Below are 12451 nucleotides of genomic sequence, written 5' to 3' on the forward strand. Positions count from 1 at the left end.
TCTATTATACAGTATAGGTGATGGCAAATCAGTGTATTCTTGTTGTAGTACAAATGGAATATCCTCAGTGTATTCCTTTTTTCCCCCTGCCCAAAAATGATAGGATTTAGTTTAAGTACTTCATGGTAAAACAGTAGGAACCTCCATTTCCACAATCCAATCTTGGCACGCTTGGGCTTAAACCTGACACACATCCAATTAGGTAACTTTTCAAACATTGTGTAAATGGCTTGTACATCTTAACTAGCAAGAAAACATAGCATGCTATTGCTTGGCCTCTGTAAATGACTGTGGAAAATATTAATGAAAAGTCTGATCACAAGACTTGAATATTCTGTTAAAAGGCCATGTAAACTAGCTGCAATGCAGAACCATATTACTGTGTTGAAATAAGTGTACATAATTCTATATCAGCAACTCAAAATACTAAATGAGTTATCTTTTTTGATACCAGTACATGTGTCTCTATAGGTCTGTCACTGTTCTTTTCCTCAAGTTAGTTGGGAATAAATTTAACAGGTTAATTTATGGATCATTTAAAAATAGCAACTTTTAAACTCCCTATTTGCTTGTTCTCTTTCTGCATCTTGTTTCATTTCCATAAATAAACATATACAGGAGAACATAGCTGTGTAGTAGAACAGCAACTCAGTTCTGACTGCAGCATCTTTTCCTTTTCTTAGGAAGAAAGGAGGTACGGGTTGGTTTCAGATCTGAGTGCTGTCCCATAAATGAATCAATTGACTCAAATAGTATACTTCTTTCAGAAGACAAACATGAAACTCCTCTTCAATGGCTATCTGTGATAGCTCTCCAAGTCTTTGGATTGTCTCATGTTACTATCATATTCTAGTGTAGAGGAAACACCAAGCCATATCTTTGAAGCAGGAACTTGAATTACTTTTGGTACAGATGCCTTTCATGTTGTCTCTGACTAACATTCCTAACCCTTCTTGACGTGTAACATATGACTTTAAATACATAACTCAAACTAGAATGAACAAAGACCCCTCACTTCAGTAATTGCTTCTGTACAATTAAAGCTTGCAGCTAGGGTGACTAGCATTATTGCAATACCAATAGCAGTTACCAGTCTAATAAAACTCAATGAAACTGTGCAAGGCCAAATTCAAAATCTAACCAGTAAATGGAAATACTTGTGCTGCATGAAATTCAATTAAAGTGAAATGTTTTACCTTTCAAGTCAGGGACAATTTGAGTTTAGCAGGGTGCAGAAAAGCATTATGTATTGATGTGGATAACACTTAAAGCTTGGAAGGGATTTTAAACTCTCCAACTGGTGTGTAAGCCAACATCTAGTTAATGAGGGGTAAATTGAAAACTTATCTTAAATATACATTATCTCAAACTGCCTAAAGTTAAATAGCTGCAACTGGTCTCTGTCAAAGGGCAGGATATACTAGACTAGGTGGACTACTAGCCTGAGTATGACAATTCTTATGTGTCTCCAGAAACCCTTTGTGTAAATATATTTCTGAAGCAGTTGATTTCTGTGAGGTAGAGATGTTATTCCCTTGCTACTGTACACATGCTTCTGGTAGTTTGATGAGAACTAGCATGTGTATAAACAATAGTGTAGATGTGGTAGCAGGCAGTGGTGCCATAGCTTTGGTGGGCGGAGTACAAGCCCCCCTGAAGCCAATGGGTCTGTACTCAGCATAGCTAAACTGTGTTGCTGCAGCTACACTACTGAATTGGGAGCCCTCCAAAAGCCAGCTGTCAGAGGAGGATGGTGACCTTGCAACTTGTAGAGTGGGGATTAGAGTATTTCCCTGGGATGTTGGAGACTCAGGTTCAATTCCCCCCTCTTTGTCAGAGAGGGAGAAGATTTAAAAAGGGGTCTCCTACTTCTCAGAAAAGTGCTCTAATAAGTGAGCTATGGGATAGTCTCATATGGGGTTCCCTCAGTTTCTCCAGTTAATCTGTTCCACGGGATTAATAATGAAAGTCATGGGAGGAGGGGAACTGGACCCCAGAGAGCAAGAGAAACAAGCTTAGGTACCTAAAATGCCTAATTCCAGGCAGTGGGTTCCTGTCAGCCCCAGCAGAGCGTTCCCAAAAGTGTGTGTGTGTGGGGGGGGGGGGGGGTAGGGACCAGCCCCCCCCCGTGGCCCTACCTCTTCCACCCCAGGCCCCATCCCTAGCCAAGCTGGAGCAGGCCAGGAGCTATGGACCCTCCACCTGCCTGGGATTGGGGGGGGGGGAGGAGGAGGCCTGAGAGCAGCCCCCTGCCTGTGTCCCTGCCCTGCGGGGCCCCTGGTGGAGGGTACACAGCTGCCCATGCAGTTCTTACCCCAACCCAACTACAGCCAGGGAATGGGGCCTTGGAGCCACAGCCCAGCCATGGTAAGAGCCTTATGGCCAGGCAGCTGTGAGGAGCCATGGACCCTCCACGTGCCCTGGTGGGGGGTCCAGGGGTGGGTATATAGGCCAGAGGCTGCTCTTGGCCTCCCCACCTCAGACAGGTGGAGGGTCTGCAGCATGGCTCCAGTTGCCGGCTGGCCAGGGCCTTGGGGGGATGCAGAGGGGCGGAGGCGGGGATGCCTGTCGCCTGTGGTGAAAAGTGGATGGGCCATGCTTGTCCACTTTAAAAAATGGGAGGTCCATGGTCCCCTCCCCATTCTGGTGCCAATGGTTCCTGTTCATGGATTGCTAAGCAGAAATAGGTGTCTCTGCAGCCCAGATTTATGCCTCTATCTCCAAGAGACAGGTAGGGCACACACTTCATCAGCATATCCCATCTGCTAACGTAGGTGTGGTGCTGCCTAGCGTACTGGCTTTTGTGGATTGCATTGTAAGGTGTCTGTCTCTTTCCATGCGTCCACAGTGCTGGGCCACTGAGCACAGCAATGCCTACGTTTCTTTGCGGACCCCACCCTAGGAGAAGACACTTAAAGACTGACTGACGAGTTCAGCTACATCCTGGATTGGAGCTGAACACAGTACAGTTGTCTTGAGAACATCATCCTCCCTCTTCATAGAAGTGTCACAGACTTCAGTTGTTGCTGTCTCTGGTAGGTTTAGGAACAGTATCTTTCTGCTTTGGTTGTCTGAACTGGAGGAAATATGAAAGTATGAAAAGTTCTACAACAGTCACATGTGAATTTTAGTAAGGCATGCAACAACTCACTCAAAATCCTCCATGCAGCGTGACCTTGCACATAGCACAAGGTCTACAAAATGGCATCCTCCATGGGGTCTGTCAAGGCTGATTCCACACTCTGGCACTTCAAGTGCAAAAGGTGGGGGCCTGCAAGGATTCTAAAAATTAATACTGGCCACTCCAGGCTTGTATTAAACTCCCAAGGTTACAGCTTTTCTCTGACCTTGGATGGGTAGATGCTGCCACCACCCAAGTGCAAAAACCCTCCCTTTGGACCCAGGAAGGTGCACTTTGGAATTCCTTCCTGTGGGGTACCCTCAAGCCTCTTCACTCCCCCTCCAGGGAAGAGCTGAGAAAGAAAACAAAGGAAATCAGCTGTTGCCACCAGCTACTTAAACAACATGTGCACAAACCTATTAGGACACCAAAATTCCAATCCTGTTCTTAAAAAGGGTAAATTTTATTAAAAACAAAAAGACAGAAAATATATCTGGATCTTAGGCTTTTGCTAGATTTAAAAATCCCACTTACAAAAATTAAACATCAAGAATAACCTTCTTGAGGCCCAGCTTAAAGGTTACAAGCAAAACAAAAGTATTTGGGTTAACACAGAGGAGTCTACTAGCCATAAGAAATAAACAGAAATAAACCTAATTGCGTCTTTCTAAACATTCCTGATCTACTTACACATCTGGCGGGTTTCAAATAAGTAGTTCTAGGTATGATCTAATGATTTTTCATACCTGGCTTAAAGCTTCTCATAGCATAACTGCTGCTCTGTTCCCCTCTTCCCCAGAGAACAACAACAACAACTGACAAAGGGAAATTTCCCCCCCAATTTTAAAAAGTTCTAGCCCTCCCATTGGTTCTTTTGATCAGGGGCCCACTCCCTTCCTTTACCTGTGGACTTCTTTAACCCTTTACAGGTAAAGCAAGTAGAGAACAGCCACCAACAGGGATTTCATAGCTAACTGGCCGGCTGGGTGTCCATAAAAAGGAGTTATCCCCCACCCCCTTCATTTATCACAGGATCCAGCCAGAATTGTCCCACGGGCCACCAGTTGGACAGCACACAGCTGATTGAGCATGCAGGGCATGCAATGTGTGCCTTGCATATATAAACAGTAGGCCACTGCTCTATGGTGATGTCTAGCTATGTCTTGGTGAGTGACTGTCAGCACTGGTATGAGTCATCAACATGCATACCCGGCTCGGTTTGTAACAGGCTGGCCCTTGCAGGCCTACAGCATGGCTGATTTACACATGAGCGCCAGGCCCTCTGAAATCAAGCATTTCCAGTCTCCTTTGACTTCTATTAGTGAAGTACATTTTTTCCTCTCTCCTCCAAGCAATCAGATGGTTACCAAAGCAGGATGGGACATACAGTTCTCCTACCTCAGCATGCAGCTCTAGTCATTTAATCAAAGGGGACTGTTTGCCACATTTGCAGGGACAAACATGCCAAAAGTGATTCCCCACCCTCGGAAGCCTGGCTTAGTGTTTGAGGACTACTCGGATGAGGAAAAGCTCCAGCCCAGAATTAGATTTTCTGATTAACAGTACTGGGAGGACACCTGCCTAATAGAAGAAGGTGAGGAGGAGAATGTTTTAAGGGCAACTAGTAATTGAATAGTCTTAGCATTGCTAATATAGGAATTGCTCACAGAACTAGCTTCAGCTATGTGATATAATGCATTTTTAGTGAAGATTTTTTGAAAGCATTGTAAACAATGCCCGCAAAAGGAATAATTTCATGTTAATAGAACTAAGATCAAAATAGAACCTTAGAATGCACCTGTATTATATTTACACTGTCATAATACCTGCTGAACACAGTTCATGTATGCACTTTTAAAATTATATGTTGGCCCAAAGTACATCTTGACACAGATGTAAAAGTTTTGTGGCAAATTGCCGGCACTACTATGATGGGTCTCGTGCTTTCCCTTCTTGGGTGGTGGGGGGGCATGGGGGGGTTCAGGGCACCGTTTCTTGCCCCTGAACTGGGATATTAAATGCCCCACTAGTGTCCTAGAGGAGGGGAGTGGAGAGGGAGGGACCTGGGCCCGCCCTCTACTCCGGGTCCCAGCCCAGGGGCCCTAAGGATAGCGGTAAACCACTTGAACTAGCGGTTCCTTTCCCTGGGCTACTTCCCTCTCCTGCCCTTCAGCTTGTGGGGGCTTCCTGCCCTCCCTCTGCACAAGCCAGGTGTCCCTTTACCTGGGGTCTTGGTCTTTTTAGCCCACCGCAGCACTTCTCCAAACTTCCCTCTGCTTCCCTCCAAACTGCTCTCTGCTCCAACACCAATCCACTGTTTCTACTCCTTCAAACTGCTCTCTGCTCCAATACCAATCCTCTCTGCTTCAATTCCTTTCCCTGTCTGACTGAAGCAGGGTTTTTTTATCAGGTGACAGATTTCAGGTGCTCTAATTAATCTATAGCAAACTTTCTTCTCTCTACGGGGAATAAGGCTCCCTTCTAACCCTCTCCTGCTGCCCTCTGGCCATACTGTATCACAGTTTACATAGTATTTATATATGTAATCCTTCTGCCAGGTGGTGTCAGCAGCAGCAAGGACTGTGTTCAATATATAGGGTTCCTCTTAACAATACAAAACAGAACCGGCTTGAGCCCGCACCCACTAATCTGGGAAAATTAAACATCCCAGGGTGTCTCTAAGAGGCAATACTTCCCCACATGTAAGCACTGAGTCTGTTTATAGCGAAAGAAAATGTTTATTAAAAGGGAAAGGGAACCCAGCATTAATTTGGGAAAACACCACAACCACTTTCAAAAGCATGTAACCACAAGCAAACACCCACCCCATGGTGCATTGGACAGTGTCCTTTGCTTCAGTTTCCCACTTTGCGTTGTGAAAGTCGGATGAACGAATATCCTTTTAACACCCCACTCCCCTTTCCATGAGCTGCACCCCACTCACAGCTAGTTGTCCTTGGTTAATGAAGACCCAGAGTTCAAAGGTGCTTTCGCATGGTTTCACCTCCCATCCCTGAAAAAGGGGAAAAGGGGTATCGAGCAATGCCTCTGTTGCTGCTGTACTCTGCTGCCTTGGGCAGCTGCTATTTTCTTTGCCACTGTTGGCTGCTTGCTATGGCTGTTATCTCTGCCACTACCTGCTGCTCACTGCCACCTCTGCTGCTGCTCAGCTCTGCCTAGGGTGACCAGATGTCCCGATAAAATCGGGACCGTCCCGATTTTTTGGTCTTTGTCCCGCGTCCCGACCAATCTCTGGTCGGGACGCAATTTGTCCCGATATTTCGCTCCGCCGGAAGCACTCGGCTTTTTGTTTTGTTTTGCTCCGCCGGCGGACCTCCCCCTCCCTCCCCCTCCGGTGTCCCGATATTTTGTTCCTCTCATCTGGTCACCCTAGCTCTGCCTTTGTCATCACTAGGGCTCTACCAAATTCACGGCCATGAAAAACGCGTCATGGCCTGTGAAATCTGGTCTTTTGTGTGCTTTTACCCTATACTATGCATATTTCACGGGGGAGACCAGCATTTCTCAAATTGGGGGTCCTGACCCAAAAGAGAGTTGCAGGGGTTCACAAGGTTACTTCGGCGCTGCCTTCAGAGCTGGGCGGCTGGAGAACGGCGGTTGTTGGTCTGTCTTCAGACCTGGGCTCCCGGCCAGCAGTCACTGCTCTCCAGCTGACCAGCTCTGAAGGCAGCACCACTGTCAACAGCAGCACAGAAGTAAGGGTAGCAATACCACAACCCAGCCTCTACAATAACCTGGCAACCCCCCCACCCCCCACCCCGGCCCCACAACTCCTTTTTGGGTCAGGACCCCTACAATTACACCACCATGAAATTTCAATTTTAAGTAGCTGAAATCATGAAATTTATGATTTTTTATATCTTATGACCGTGAAATTGACCAAGATGGACTGTGAATTTGGTAGGGCCCTAGTCATCACTGCTGCTCCTTGCTGATCACTGCTGCTTCTGCAATGTCGTGTTCTGAGGTTCTTCCACTTAGATCATCTCAGTGATTTCACTAGGTAGCTGGAAACCACACGGCTAGTGCAATCTCTGCAGTGTCTTTCACTGCCCCCACACCAACTCCAAGGCTTAGTTAGCCCCTAGATCTAATCATCAGTAAGTTTAGCTCCTGTGATCACAGAACAGAAACAAGGATTGTCCCTTGAGTCTGTGTCAGCGCTGTGTTTAAACACTGAGGAGAGCATCCAGGATTCTTTAAGCGAAGTTTACACCACTACATAGAAACATCCATCTCCACCCCCTCTTTTTTTTTTATTAGAATTGGGCATTGCTATCCCTGCATGACCGCCCCCCCCCCCCAATCAGGGCAGTGAAAGTACACTTCTGCAGCTCTTTATTCATACAATAAGGATAACAACATTTCATCACCCCTGCGTTCAATATTAAAGTGCATTGTAACCCAAAATCTGCCCAAATTGATCACTTGGCAAAGCAGCTCAGTCTGTTACACACCCAGGCAGAGTAGGTGTGTCCATCCAAATATAGTCTGTCTGAAGTCTTTTCCCCTAGTTCATCACTAGATCTCCTGGGAAAGCTCATTCAGACCCTGCTTACATACACTACCGATAAAAAAAATTAATTTAAAGCATTTTTATATTGGTTTCTCTATAAACCATGTGGCCTACATAGAATCATAATAGCATTGCATGAAGGTTTTACTGGTGCACATTTGGGATGACCTACATGCCCCCACTCATTGCTTTATGTGTGAGGAAATCAAATATTACAAACCAAAGTCAATAAAACTTTTATGCTGCACTATGTAATTTATTATCTATCACAAGCTATCTAGAACGTATTAAAGTAAAAATCTTTTGGAACTTTTTAAAAATACCATCCACTAGGCTACAAGATCTGTTTAGGAGAGGTTTAATAAAAAAGTGAGAGGCTGATTGTGAGTCAAGAAGATAGAGGAAATCCCTATCCACAAAATTATTTTAGACTTGTAATCCTTAGAGATGAGCCTAAACCAAACTCTGAATGTCTAGGAACATTGGGGATGTTTATTTGAAATCTAAATTTGTATTTTGCAAATATCTGAAACCCTAGATCCAAACTTGGGGGCATTTGAAATCCAAATCTGAGTTTTGTGGCTTGGGTCCATGTCTGGTGGTAATTCACTTTTTAAGTTAAACTAGAGTAGCTTGCTCCAGTATTTAGTGAGACAATTAAGCAGTTATAAGTCTCTTCTGGCTTGCCAGTTTTTCTCAGTGATGACAGCAGACTGTGAGTAGTTGCTTGCTTCCTATAATATTTAAAAACATCTATTAATTCTTTTATTCCATCACATTTTTCCTGTCATTCTAACTGCTTGACTCATTGTCAGCCAGTCCTCTACCTTCAATCCTCTCTCAAACAGATGTAATCATTTCTACCCTTATCTTCTCCCAGGTTTCAAGTCAGGTGAGGAAAAGGAGTTTTGTAAGACATTAAAAGGCCATGGAAGATAAACAAGCTGTTAGCAATGGAATGGACTTTCCAGAAGAGATGGGATGGTGCAGTGAAAAGTAACAGGGTTAGTACGACTAGTGTAAGAGAGAGGTAAAGGGGGGGTGTTTGGGACCAGAAGTAGAATAGTTGTCACTTGCAGCTATGAAGAGGCGTGAGATGAAGGTAAGTGAGAATGGAAGAAAAGGAGAGGTGGAGGTCATGAGAGCAGAAGGAAGAAGTGAGGAGGAAAGAGAAAAGATGAGATAGGCAAGTGAGGGGTCTGGCACTGGGCTATTGACGCTAGGAAAGCCAGCTCTGCAGCCTCCTGAGCTATTGGAACCCGGTGGAGTTGCTAGGTTATCATCTAATGATGGGAATTATATTATTCGGGTAGACTCCTGTAAACTGGTCTCCTAGGTTACTCCTCCTCAGTGAGTTACCTATTGTTTTAATAAAGATAGAGACAACCATTAACTGTGTGAACAGAATTCCAGAGACAATACCAACACATTTAAAAACTGATTAGCCTAGACAGTGAGATGAATGATACTTTCATTAGTGAAATGTATATAGTTCACTTATTTTGTGGGGCTTGCTCTATCGCTCCTGTTGAAACTGTTCCAGTGTGGATATATAATGAATGCATGACTGGAGCAGGTGGCTGGACCTGGGGTGTCCCACCTCCCGGGGGGTGCATTTATCCACACCGGAACAGTCATTGGGCCAGAGAATGAGAATTACTTTGTAGTCCAGTGGTTAGAGCACCCACTTGGGAGGTGAGAGAGACCCCGAGATCTAGTCTTCTTGCTCTAATCACTCTTTGGTTAGTTATCCATAGTGAAACAGCTTCAACAGGCAAGATGGAGGGAGCCCCCCACCTCAGAAGATCCCATAGTTTAGTGGTTAGAGCATGCTCCTGAGATGTGGGAAAGCCCTATTCAAATCTTTTCTCCCTTTTCTCCACCTCACATCCCAGGTGAGTAGTCGAACCATTTGGCTCACATCCCAGGTGAGTAGTTAGAAGGTTGGCACCACTGTCTTCTCTGGTGACATTTTGAAAGGGACCCAGTTCAATATGTGGCTTCTGAGCACGCTTCCTGGATCTGGCCCCACATGTGACTTAGGCAGCTGAATGCCTGTCTTCCCCTGGCTTGTGAATTGCTCTGGGGTGTAGGCTGGAGATAGGTGTCTGGATGCCTAGAGGGAGGCAGCGGTGCAAGTGCCCAGAGGCAGAAACATAAGTGCTGAGGGAACTTTTGCCCTGAAAACTTAGGCACTGAGTGAGTTTAGGGACCAACTGGGTTTGGCTGGAGTTTTGTGCACCGCAGTGAAGCCAAAACTGGGACCTAAGTGCCTTTGTGGATCTGGGCCCTAGTGTTTTTCCTCGCAAAGCATAGGATGACTTCCCTCATTTGTCAGAATGAGAACTCCTAAAAAGCGAATTTATTATAATGTATTTGTATTACTGTAGCGCCACAGAGCCCCAGTCATAGACCAGGAGCCCATTGTGCTGCACAAACACAGAACACACAGATGGTCCCTGCCCCAAAGAGCTCCCAAACCCTGCTTCCTTCTACATTTTCTGAGTGATGTATCTTCCCACCATTTCCCCATGGGTGACTACACTCATTGTCAGGAAGGATTTTCCTCTCATTCAGTCTAATTTCCCCCTTTGATAGGGTTAGATTATGCTTTTAAGACATAGCGTTTGTCTGTTACAGCTGTCCCCCTGCTGGATTCCTTTTAACCCCTTCCTTTCTGTTTGTGCTGAGTGGCCGCCCGCCCCCCCCGCCCCCCGGCCATGAAACTGACCAAAGTCACAGGCTGGCCCTGCTCATGGAAATGGCTTGTGCAGACTGACTGGAGCCATTGCTCTGCTGGGGGGGGGGGGGGGGGGCTTTTCGCTCCTTTGTCTAGCTTCTTTGTTCGGACCCGGCTCGGTGTAGGGTGCTCTGCCCAGGTATGCAAGACCTAAAGTGGCCACATAGCTGAGCATATGAGTCATACCTGTGACTCAGAACTTGCCCAGACATGTCCTGTGCCTACCTGCAGTTTTCCCTGCCTTCTCTCCTCCCCTGGATTAAGGGGAACCAATCAGAGTTACTGGCGGGAAACTGCCTGAGTTTGCCTTTAAAACCAGACATTTTCTGATCAGACCCCCGGAGAAGGTCCTTGCTTTGCCACCTGGTCTGATCAGCTAGGGGTCTTTGGGGGGCCCTCTCCCCGCTCTCGTTTGTTTTTTGAGCGTACCCCCGTTTTTAAACTCCCCTCCCATGAACAACGAATTTGTGCCTGGAGATCTCCTGATTATTGTAAGCGAATCGAGTCCTCTCTGCGTCCTCTGATGCTGAAACTGCTGTTCCTGCTGCTGCTTTGGGGATTGGTAAGGAAAAACCTCTTGCACACTCCCCTTGTTCTAGCTGCTGGCTTTCTTTCCCCAGCAGGCAGACCCAAGCTAACTCCTTGGTCTGTATCTGTAATCTGCTTCTAGCTCCGCAGCGCCTTTGCTGCTAGAAATAAGCCTGCTTGCAGCCACCACTAGTTAACCCCCCGCCCCCTTGGAGCTGTATCCTGGGCACACACCACTCTGCCCTCTGGAACTACCCCTAGTTTAAGGTGCACCCATTAGGTTAGGTTTAGCCTTTAGTCTAGATAAATTGTAATTTCATTTTGCATAGCTGTGGTTAAGTTAGGTTTAGAAAATTGCTTGCATTGTACTCTGTAAGTTAGGCTTAAAGAATTGTTGCATTGTGTTTTGTTACTTGCTAATTTGTGTAGTCTTGGTTAAGTTAAATCATAGATAAGATTTTGCTGTGTTCTGAATAATTGTCTCTCTGCTGTTTAAACTTGCAGCCTGTCTGCTCTCTGTGTCTCTCTCTCTCTCTTTTAATCCCTTCCCGCACGTGCTCACCCCGCTCATGCTGCTGCCAAACCTCAATTGTATTACTGAAGTCTAGCATAAAACCCCATTGGTTACCCTTTTTCTCTCTAACACACTTCACATTTTACATTTACACCACTGTGACACATTTTTTACCTAAAGTTGTTGGTTAGTTAACACATTTTACCCATACTGTTAGTTGGTTATATGCTGCTGTGACACACTCTTTACATAGAAATTGTTAGCTACCTGTTACATTTATACTTCAGTGTTAATTGGTTACCAACTGTATTGTACCCCACTGTATTGTACCCCACTATTGAAACCCCCTATCCTATTTACTAAAAGAAACCCCTCCCCAATTGTCTACCTTAACAAACCCCATACCCCTCACTATTGAATTTTCCCTGTTTTTGCATTTTCTTAATAAAGTTTATTTTGCACCCCACCAGTGCAGTAGTTGTCCCCCAAGATCCCCTACCTGCTGGCAGGGTCAGCGTTGTGTTGTGAACGCACACTAGAGGGAGGCTCTGCCACTCGTTAAATGGATACACATGTACTCCTCACCTGCCTGCACCCAGCCAGCTCTGCTGGCTACTGGGAAATGTGGGGCTCTCCTCCTCACTCCCTTTGCAGGGAGTCTAGTGCTTTGCTTGCACTCCCCAAACACACTGCGGCTGATCCCAGAACAGGGATGGTGAAGGGGTACGGAAATAAAGAACCCCTCCTCTCCACTTTGTGCATTCATCCAGGGCTAGCCTCACTCTGGACCTTGGTTTCACCTGTATCTTCCACCCCTATTATTATGCTAAATAGTCCCTTCTACCCTTGGGCTCACTACTCTTAATATCCTTATATTTCCTTGACCTCAGCCATTTGGATTATACACCTGGTTATAGGCTAGCAACAGCACTAGCTGATCTCCTCTACCAATAAATGAATATTTTAGATTTGTCAGCACCTTTTGAGAGGGCTGATCATAATATTTTAGAC

The sequence above is a fragment of the Emys orbicularis genome, chromosome 1 (assembly GCF_028017835.1).
Source record: "Emys orbicularis isolate rEmyOrb1 chromosome 1, rEmyOrb1.hap1, whole genome shotgun sequence".
Classification (NCBI taxonomy): Eukaryota; Metazoa; Chordata; order Testudines; family Emydidae; genus Emys; species Emys orbicularis.